The sequence below is a fragment of the Crocuta crocuta genome, unplaced genomic scaffold, assembly GCF_008692635.1.
Source record: "Crocuta crocuta isolate KB4526 unplaced genomic scaffold, BGI_CrCroc_1.0 scaffold1025, whole genome shotgun sequence".
Taxonomy (NCBI): domain Eukaryota; kingdom Metazoa; phylum Chordata; class Mammalia; order Carnivora; family Hyaenidae; genus Crocuta; species Crocuta crocuta.
In genome coordinates this window covers 196,340-206,674 of record NW_027531011.1, presented here as the reverse complement: position 1 = coordinate 206,674, position 10,335 = coordinate 196,340, and the positions used below count along the sequence as shown (strand labels likewise).

Below are 10,335 nucleotides of genomic sequence, written 5' to 3'. Positions count from 1 at the left end.
GCTAATTTGACATCACCATTTGGGGCTACATCTAAAAGACATTACAACCTTAATGTGGGTAAAACTAGTACTGATTCCCCACATGTTCCTTAAATCTATTCTAGGCTTGAAGTCTTCCTTAAGCCAGTAGATAACTATCACCATTTATTTTAGGACTAAGTTCTTGGAATCACCCTTGATTTTTCTCTTCCCTCACACCTCACATACAAAACATCAACAGATCTCTGAAGCTTAACTTCCAAAAATAGGCATAATTTAATTAAAATCTCTAGTGCTGTAGTCAAAGACCCAGACTATAGCAACAGCTGTTTATTGGCTATTTGGCCTCGACTGTCAACTCTCTAACAACTTCTTCATACAAGAAAAATAATTTCTCTAAATCATATTTCTCCGCTTACAAGAGCCTTCAAATTACTCTCCATTACCATAAAAATAAAATCCAAACTTCTTACTATGGCCTACAATGTCTTGTAGGATTTAAGATTTAGGTTAAGGTCCTTAATGTCCAAACTTATTGTCTTCTCCCACCACCACCCCTCCCCCATCCAGTATATTCAGCCACACTAGTTTTGATTGTGTCCCTTAAACACATTAAACCTCTTTTGATCTCAAGGTCTTTTGTGGATTTTTTTCAAGTTTATTTACTTATTCTGAGAGAAAGAGAGCATGCATGAGAGGCAGAGAGAGAAGGAGAGAGACAGAATCCCAAGCATACTCCACAATGTAAGTGTAGAGCCTGATGCAGAGCTCAAACTCACCAACCATGAGATCACGGCCTGAACATAAACCAAGAGTCAGATGCTTAACCAACCAAGCCACACTGATGCCAGGCTCTCAAGGTCTTTTGATTTATTGTTTCATCTATTTGGAATGTTCCTTCCCTGGAACTTATATGGCTGCATCCTCATGAAACAAGTATCAAAGCAAATGGATACAGTTATCTCCCAGCCAAGCATACACTTAGCAGAATTTTATGCAGGGAAGTATTTAAGAGCTTGGGCTTTGCGAAAGCCCTTAAATTAGACTCAAATCTTAATTCTATTATTTACTTATGTAAAAGCACATAGAAATTAAAAATAAGAAGCTTATTTCTTCCTGGCTGGATAAAAGAGAAAGCAATCTTTTCCTTTACTTAGAGCATGTACTTTAGAAAACTAAATATTGTGAGTCCTTTCTCTGTTTCTTAAAATTTATGTATTTTTTTTTAAATTAGGGGAACCTGGGTGGTTCAGTCAATTAAGCATCCGACTCTTGATTTCAGCTCAAGTCATAATCTCGTGGTTCATGACTTTCAGCCCCACATGGGGCTCAGTGCTGACAGCATGGAACCTGTTTGGGATTCTCTTTCTCTCTCCCTCTCTCTCTTTTTCTCTCTGCCCTTCCCCCACTCACACCACACACACTCTCTCAAAAATAAATAAAGCTTTAAAAAGTAAAATAAACAAACAAACAAATAAATAAAAGCTAAGTAAGGCCTTTTGCCAGTTTTACAACCTAGGTATATCTTTTTCAAGAACCTGAGGACCATCTCTGTGATAGGCAATCATTAAGGAAGATAGTACTCGTATCTCCCTCCCAGTTTCTTTGGAAGGTTAGGAGCCTAATTTTGACAGGTGCCAAATTCCAAGATGTAAAACTACCTCCTGTCATAAAGATATATGTTTATTTTTCTTTAGGATAAAGCCAATAAACTAACACAGATAGTCACCCAATTACCAGGTGAATCTAGGGTAAAGTATGTGTGATAAATGGTGCTGTCAGGTCTCTTAGTCAAGGACCATTTATTGTTTGTCTTGAAAACACATATGTAATGGGTTGTATCTGCTTGGCTATATATAAGGTGAGATTTCTTTTTGTCTTTGTAATCTCTTAACAGATTGCCTGTGATGTGCATTACATTTTGGCTTAATGCTTATTCAGTAACAAAACCGTTTTCTTTCTCTTCTACTTTTGTGGAGATGTATATCTGGCTTAGGAGATTTTGCTTTCAATTATTTTCTCAACACTTACTAGCTATGAACTAGCAAGTTACTTATTTAACATTCCTGCCTCATTTTTCTCATATAAAATATGAGAAAAGGAGGAATAATAAGGAGTAATAACACCTCCTAAGTTCCTTTAGAAAGACAAATGAGTTAAACCATGTAAAGATGAGCATCTGGTACAATGAAAGTGCTTGATAATTATTAAATGTTGTTAATATTCTGATAGCATAATACAATCCTGAGTACCACCAGAAGTCTTCTTTATTCATTATAATGTTCGCCAGTTTATGATATATCTCTTTCCTCAAAAAAGCTCTGATGATTTCTCTTTCTCTGTATTTCTAGTGCCTTCTCATAAACACCAATTAATATTTATTTACTCATTGACTAAGTAAATTTGAAGAAACAAACTAGACGACAAACACTATTAAAAGAGAGCTATTTCCTCATTCTTTTTCAAAGCCTGTTATTAAGAGGCCATAAAGATGTTTTCTAATATTTTATAAATATAAAAATATTTTATATTACATATACATAAATATATAAAAATATATGAAACAAAGAGCATGTCTTGTGGCCATTTATTTTTAGGGGAAAAACCTTCAAGTTTTAATAGCTTATGAAATTTATATCTTTGGACTATCAGTAATAGAATAACATTCTGTATACTTGGCTTTAAAAGAAGAAAAATTATAACATATTTCAAACAATGATAATATTTTTAAAGTTTCAGTGCTTAAGAGAATGTTTCATTTATTTGAAAGATTCACTTCTTTGGGAAAGTATCTTATTTCAAATAAAAACAAATAAATTGAAATTAGCTGTTTTATTTGCATGCTTTTTCTCTCAATTACAATCATGCACATACATGTCTGTATGTACACATGTATAGGTCTCTATTACTAAATGCTTTGCATTTTAAACACAAGAAATTTAGATTTGTATGTACAAAGAATAAAGTTAAGATTCTACTCACATTGTAATGATATAGTCTTTACAGTTTAATGAAAATGCAAATAAGTTAACAGCTTAGATGAATAATATATGTTACTATATGCTGTATGTACTAAAAAAAAACCCTCAGATAAATGAGTTATAAATTTCAGCTCAATCTGAGCATTTGGTGGTACCATATATCCTTTATGGGATATAAAAATTAGTTATTTTCTCATAGCAGTTAAAAGATCCCATTTATAAACAAAATATTAACATAAAATAATTATTATTAGTGGCTGTTTCAGAATGTCTTACATATTTATTGTACTATTCACATAAGAGACTTTTGAAATAGTCATCATTTCTAGGGTAAAAACTCAAGTACAACAAATTCCCATCTTTCTTCTAATATGTCTCTTTTCCTCTGTCAAATTCATAGATCATTTTTAATTCCTGAACTTTTACTATGGAGGTAAATGAGGAAGGAAGGTAGTAAGTGGACAAATAATTTTAGAAACATAACTGAAAAATATCTTGACTTAATTATAACAATGAGTGTTTGCTTACATATAAGCTTTGTGGTTTTATACTATTGCAACTGTCAGAGAGATGCAGGAATTTTGATTTCTTATTTCAATGTCCTTTACAGTAGCTGCTTTATGTAAGAAAAGTCAATGTTCACCTTCTTTTGGAGATACATATTAAATCTCCTCAAACATTCCTTGCTCAAAATAACTTCTGAAATTCCTAGAATTTCCCCTTGAAAACATGCATGTAAACCCTTCAGTGCTTAGCAGTTGTTGCTGTTAATAATCTTACACTCAGTCCATTGTGTAATTTAACATGTTTCTTGTTACCGGTTATGGCCATCACTGCTTCAAGGCAAAGTATGAAACCCTTGTTGAAGGGTGCAGCCTTGAGGGTCATACTTTTTATGAAATAGACCTAACTGTTATCCCTACCAAAGCTAATTGGGCAAAAGTTTGATCCCCTCCAAAAAGCTTGGTTTAAAAAGACAAAAACTGGGGTGCCTGGGTAGCTTAGTAGGTTAAGTGTCCGACTTTCGCTTGGGTCATGATCTCGCGGTTCGTGGGTTTGAGCCCCGCATCGGGCTCTGTGCTGACTGCCAGCTCAGAGCCTAGAGCCTGTTTTGGTCTGTGACTCCCTCTCTCTCTGACCCTCCCCTGCTCACGCTCTCTCTCTCTCTCCTAGAAATAAATAAAACATTTAAAAAAATAAATAAAAAGACAAAAACAAAACAAAACAAAAAACTAGACTTATGAGGTTCTCTTTCATTAATTTGAACTAAGAGAAAACAAATTGACTGATTAGCAATGGGTAAGATGAAAGAGTGGCTTGAAAGTAGATTGAGGGTCATGGTAAATCAAAGTCAAGTGTACAAAGAAGGCATGAGAGGACAGAAACTATAAGAAAGCAGAAGAAGAAAATAAATCAGGAGAAAGAGTTCATGTGGTATATGAGTCATGTCCTGGGTCAAGTCCACAGTAGGGGACCCAACTTGACACTGCTATGGCTAAATCCATAGCATAGTTCAGAGTTCAGCCTTAATATCCAAGCTAAGTGTCATGAAAGATGGCTTCATAAAGTCTCTTCTTTGTGGATTTCTATTATGTTCTACTTATATCTTCACGATAAGTATCACTTTGCTAAACCTAGCTTCTTTGCTCCTTTCTTCCCAGAAACAGAAATATCTAGGGAAGATACATGGTTAATGTGACATTTCAGCTCAAAGTAAAATTCATCTTTTCAAGCAAATGTAGGACTTTCAAGAAGTCTTCATTTGAAACTTATCATTGTCGATGTTCTATAACCCCAGGTAGTGTTTCATTAGGTCTCTGAATCACAGAATTTTAGGTCTAAAAGTGACCCTACATATATTTTTATGTTGTCATTTTAAGGACAGAAATTTAGAATCCCAAGTACTATTTGTCATTTTCCCAAAGTTATACTCCTCTAAATCAATTTAGCAGAGACCAGAATTCAAGTATTATAAAAGACAGGAGCACCTGGGTGGCTCAGGAGATTAAGTGTCCAACTCCTGATTTCTGCTCAGGTCATAATCTTATAGTTAATGAGATTAAGCCCTGCACTGGGCTCTGTACAGACAGCGTGGAAGCTGCTTGAGATTCTTCTTTCCCCTCTCTCTCTGATTCTACCCTGCTTGCACTTGCTTTTTCTCTCTCTCTCAAAATAAATATACATCAAAATATAAAATTTACCTTAATGGCTAGTTATTTGAGTATTTCTTTGTTACCAATCATACCTATTTAGAGGTAATACCCTTTTATTCTGATATATGAAACAAGTAGGACTTTGACATAGGGTGTCAATACTATGGGAAAAGAAAGAGCAGTCTTGTGAAAAAAATAAAATACAATAAAAAGAATACAGATTGTCTTGGATCATATTGAGGGAAAGTGATTACTAAAAACTAGACATTAACACGATTGTAAGACTCTTTGTGAACCTTGTAAGAAGCACATGTGCATATTTTTACACTGAATTATTCATATTACTGTGTATATATAAAGTATATGCCTGTGAAGATTAAATCAACTTAAAATACTTAGCATTGTCCCTACCTCACAGTACAAGCTCTCTCTCTCTCTCTCTATATATATATATATATAGAGAGAGAGAGAGAGAAGAGAGATTTTATATATATATATATAGAGAGAGAGAGAGAGAGATAGAGAGAGAGAGATAATATATATGTATGTATATATAGAGAGAGAGAAAGGGAGAGTATATGATTATAATTTTATTCTTTTTTGTAGTACAATGTTACAATGATTCTCATTTCTCTAAGTAGATTGTTGTTTCTGTTTCTCTGTTCACCTTTCAAATAGAATTTTTTTTCACTGAAGAGCTTGAGTTTTAAACAAATGGATAGATTTTATTTCTGATAATACTGGCTTACTGTTGTACATAAACTGATTGTCAGTTTAGAAGTTTACTCAAGGCAGTTTAAGGAAAAAACTAAATTTATTGTCATGATAAAGAGGTATCACATGGAATCAAAAGCCAGCAAATCCAGCTGGATACTATAAAAATTAGAATCAAAAATCAGTATCAGAAGCCCAGATTAATCATAATATTAATACAGCTTTTTTTGCAACAGGTTTGCCACCAGAACACAGGTGTCATGAAAATCACTGTTAAACCTAAACCAAAACAGGAAAAGAAAAGAGTCATATTAACATTGTCATCACTGGACACGTAGATTCGGGCTGGTCTACTGGTCATCTGATCTACAAATGTGGTGGGATTGATAAAAGAACTATCGAAAAATTTGAGAAGGAGGCTACTGAGATGAGACAGGGCTCCTTCAAGTAGGCCTGTGTCATGGATAAACTGAAAACCGAACGTGAATGTGGTATCACCACTGTTACCTCCCTGTGGAAATTTGAGACCAGCAAGTATTATGTGACCATCACTGATGCCCCAGGACACAGAGATTTTTATCAAAAATATGATTACAGGCACATCTCAGGCTGACTGTGTTGTCCTGATTTGTTGCTGCTGGTGTTGGTGAATTTGAAGCAGGTATCTCCATGAATGAGAAGACCTGTCAGCACGCCCTTCTGGTTTACATACTGGGTGTAAAACAACTTATTGTTGGTGTTAACAAAATGGATTCCATTGAGCCACCCTATAGTCAGAAGAGATACGAGGAAATTGTTAAGGAAGTCAGTACCTACTTAAGAAAATTAGCTACAACCCACACAGTAACATTTGTGCCAATTTCTGGTTGGAATGGTGACAACATGCTGGAGCCAAGGGCTAACATGCCTTGGTCCAAGGGATGGAAAGTCACCTGTAAAGATGGCAATGCCAGGCAAGATGGCGGAGAAGTAAGGANAACAGATATCAGCAGCATAAGTGAACAAGATTTTAGAATAATAATTTTAGAATAAAATTAATAGCTGGGCTTGAAAAAAGATGGCAATGCAAGTGGAACCACACTGCTTGAAGCTCTGAGTTTCATTCTGCCACCAACTCATCCAACTGACAAGCCCATGTATCTGCCCCTCCAGGATGTCTACAAAATTGGTGGTATCGGCTTGGTCCCTGTGGGTCCAGTGGCGACCAGCGCTCTTAAACCTTGCATGGTAGTCACTTTTGCTCCAGTGAACGTTATACCTGAAGTAAAGTCTGTTGATATGAACCACAAACTGAGGCTCTTACTGGGGACAATTTGGGCTTCAATGTCAAGAACTTATCTGTCGGGGTGCCTCGGTGGCTCAGTCAGTTAAGAGGCCGACTTCAGCTCAGGTCATGATCTCACGGTTCATGGGTTCAAGCCCCACATCCGGCTCTGTGCTGACAGCTAGCTTGGAGCCTGGAGCCTGCTTCGGATTCTGTGTCTCCCTCTGTCTCTGGCCCTCCCCTGCTCACACTGTCTCTCACTCTCTCAGAAATAAATTTTAAAAAATTAAAAAAAATAAAAAGAAGAATGTATCTGTCAAAGCTGTTCATCATGGCAATGCTTCTGGTGATAGCAAAAATGACTCACCAGTGGAAGCAGCTGGCTTTACAGCTCAGGTAATTATCCTGAACCATCCAGGCCAAATCAGTGCTGTCTATGTACCTTTGCTGGACTGTCGCACAGCTCACATCACCTGCAAGTTCGCCGAGCTGAAGAAGATTGACTGTCATTCTGAAAAAAGCTGGAAGGTAGTCCCAAGTTCTTGAAATCTGGTGATGCTGCCATTGTTAATATGGTTCCTGGCAAGCTCATGTGTGTTGAGAGCTTCTCTGACTATCCTCCTCTGGGTCACTTTGCAATTTGTGACATGAGACAGATTGTTGAGGTGGGAGTCATCAAAGCAGTGGACAAGAAGGCAGCTGGAATTGGCAACGTCACCAAGTCTGCCCAGAAAGCTCAGAACGCTAAACGAATATTATCCCCAATACCTGCCACCCCAGTCTTAATCAGTGGTGGAAGAACAGTCTCAGACCNTTAAAATCGGTACTTTTTAATGGAAACAACTTGACCAAAAATCTGTCACAGAATTTTGAGACCCATTAAAACCAAAGTTTAATGAAGAAAAAATAATAATATTAATATATTTATTATTCTGTGATTTTTAATAGATATAAAGAATTATTAACTATCAGAGGAGTCAATATAGATAAACAATTAGAAATTTTCATTTAAAAGGCAGTCTTAGGGACCCTGGTGTCTCAATGTCAAGTGTTAGACTCTTGATCTCAGCTCAGGTCATGATCTCATTGTTTGGTTAGTGAGATTAAGCCCAATATCAGGCTCTGTGCTGACAACACAGAGGCTGCTTGGGATTCTCTCTCTCCCTCTCCCTCTCCCTCTATCACTCTTCTCTCTTCTCTATCACACTCGTGCTCTCTCTCTCTCTGTCAAAATCAATAAACTTAAAAACAGTCTGCTTAAATTTATATATCTATTAAGTATCATTTTCCACTGACCATGTCAATTTCAGAAACAGTGTTAAATCTTATCAGGGTGTGTATGAAACTAAATACATAGTGTTTTGGTTTTTTTCCTCCTCAGTAGTGCTAAAGAGGGTTTTCCTAGAAGGTACTCTAGGAGGGAAGGGAGAGTGCACACTAGAGAAGATTTTTAGCAGAAGAAATTTAATAAATGGTATGTTTCTGTATATTACATTATTGTCAGAGAAGGATTTACATTTCAAGGGAAAGCCAAGGTACTTTAATGAAGAAGACTGGGGAACAGTCGGAAAGAATGGGAAGGCTAAAATTGAAGACAGCATTTATAAATTAACGGTTGAGCCATGGAAAGTTTTAATGATCCAACATGTAAATCTAGTTGTGAAGTCAATTTATCTAGCATCTTGGTCCATTCCTATTTGTTATTTATGCTTTTAATTTTGGCTTAGACAGCAACCATAAGTTTACTAAAAGAAATAAATATAAGAGACTCTCTAGGTTTGCCTTAGGGAATCAAACTGATTTCATACATCTTTTCTTTGAACTGCATTAGACCTTTTGAAGATAAATATAACTGTGGAATAGAAAAGAGATTGTTGAAGACCTAATGTGATTAGTCTTATCTTGAAAACAGTTATCTTTCCTTCTGAGGTAAAAATGACTTACTTTTGAAGTTCACTGAAAAAAGAAAAGTATTTTCTGTAAGTGGTACTCAAAGCTTAGTTGTAATGGTTTTTAAGGATTATATGGAAATCCTGGAGAGGAATAATCAGAAGAGTGTATGCAGAACAATAGCTTCTTGGATTTGGTCTTTAAAAATAAACTCTACAGTTTATTTCCCCCATTCTTAAAGAGATACAAATTTCCTAAGACCACCATTAGGAAAGTTTACTGATCAAACAGACTAGAAAAATAAATTTTGTTATTTTAGGATCTAACTAATAGTGGAAAATAGAAAAGTGATGGAAAAAGAGCATCAAGATAAGAGTGAAGTGCAATACAGGTGGAAAGAAGTATTTCATGAATTGCGTTAACTGTTGCTGATAATGAGTAAGATAAATTCTATTTCATAGCACAAAGTCAGCCTTACTACGATATAAGATTTCAGATTCAAAGATCACTTCAAAGACTATATATCCAGGTCTTAAATACTCTCTATGACTCATTTGCCTAGTAAAAAAACTCACATATTCAAACAGAGGTTTTCAATCCTAGATCCACATTACAATGGTTGGGATTTTTTTTTTTTTAAAACTACTAGCTCTCAGCCACAGAAGTTCTGATTTAATTTTCCTGGAATAGGATTGAGTTTTGCTTTAACATTCAAAAAATAGAGCAGTCTCCAGAGTTAGACCACTGCCATAGATATGGTCTGACTAAAGTTCCCATTGTGAACACAGAGGTCTAGGAAGCCAATCTACTTGTTTGGTTTCTGTGGTTGACTATGGAGATTGTATCATACTGGTGACATTTTAACCTACTACTAACTATAACACCTAGACATTTTTCACACCTTATAAAGCTCTGTCTCCTCTGTTTTACTATTTTTTACTCAAGTATTTGCTCCAGTTGTAGAACTTTCTATTGGACCTCCCCTAAATTTCATCTTGTTGAAAGTAAATCATCATTAGAAATAGAAATAACCATAATCACATTCCTTGTCTCGTAAGTGGCTTAATATATACATCACCTCATTTGAACTTCATGATAACATGACTCACAAGCTAATTGCTTTTTTGCTATATATATTATTTACCCTTGTTACTGATTTTTTAAATCATTTTCTCTATCAGAGATTTGAATTTTCTTTAATAATTTAGCAAATACGTATTATAGGCACTGTACCTGATCTCTGAGGTATCATCCACAGTGTATATGCCCATAACATGTTGTCAGTGAAAAGATCAACACAAAGTACAGGGCTTATTGTATCATACCACAGAGTACAATGTGTGCTTGTGTATGT

At 35.6% G+C, this 10,335-nt stretch overlaps 1 pseudogene; it reads left to right on the top strand.

Annotated features, from left to right (window-relative positions):
- Positions 1 to 3,783: 3,783 nt before the first annotated feature.
- On the top strand, positions 3,784 to 7,909 carry LOC144237151 (elongation factor 1-alpha 1-like; annotated as a pseudogene).
- Positions 7,910 to 10,335: the final 2,426 nt, after the last annotated feature.